The 637-nt window shown below is 40.5% G+C and overlaps 1 non-coding gene across 1 annotated transcript; it reads left to right on the top strand.

The window, feature by feature from the left end:
- The first annotated feature begins 283 nt into the window (after positions 1 to 283).
- Positions 284 to 356, top strand: TRNAV-UAC (transfer RNA valine (anticodon UAC)). Its single transcript has one exon. It is a non-coding gene; the product is annotated as a tRNA-Val (tRNA).
- The last annotated feature ends 281 nt before the right edge of the window (positions 357 to 637 follow it).

Below are 637 nucleotides of genomic sequence, written 5' to 3'. Positions count from 1 at the left end.
TGAGATGAGGAGCATCGCCTCACGGTTCTCTTTGTTTGGGAACTTGACGCTTTGAAGCCTCTCGTTTCAATCTGCTTTTCTCTGTTTTCACTTCTTCTTCCTATACATTCGAACTTTCTCTCTCCACTCCTGTCTCCCTTCACTTGGACTACAATTTTTCTTTAAATGCTGACAATTCTCTATTTTGTTTGTTAAAGTGAAATGACTAAATTATGGGGGATAAAATGACTGCACGATATGTGCACCAAAAAGGAGGTACGTGCCACACTCCACGGCCAGCGGAGGTTTCATAGTGTAGTGGTTATCACGTCTGCTTTACACGCAGAAGGTCCTGGGTTCGATCCCCAGTGAAACCATGTACCAAATATTTTGCAAATTGTATACATTTATACATATAAAGGGCAGAGTCGCTCACGATGCAAAATATTTCACGAAAAGACATCTGAAATAATAAAAGAATGGTGCACCGAACAACCATTAAGCAATGGAGCTGTCGGTATTTCAAGGTGGAGCGGTTAAGTGATGGGGTGGGGGCTAGAAGTTAAATACCCCAGGGGGCCTTGATAGATAACTAATCATTGAACACTTATATATATATATATATATAAGTGTAGATTTAATGAGTCTACGAATGTCC

Source organism: Triturus cristatus, chromosome 4_1 (genome assembly GCF_964204655.1).
Source record: "Triturus cristatus chromosome 4_1, aTriCri1.1, whole genome shotgun sequence".
Taxonomy (NCBI): domain Eukaryota; kingdom Metazoa; phylum Chordata; class Amphibia; order Caudata; family Salamandridae; genus Triturus; species Triturus cristatus.
Note: the sequence above shows the minus strand (reverse complement) of the source record. Positions and strands in the feature narration are given on the sequence as shown.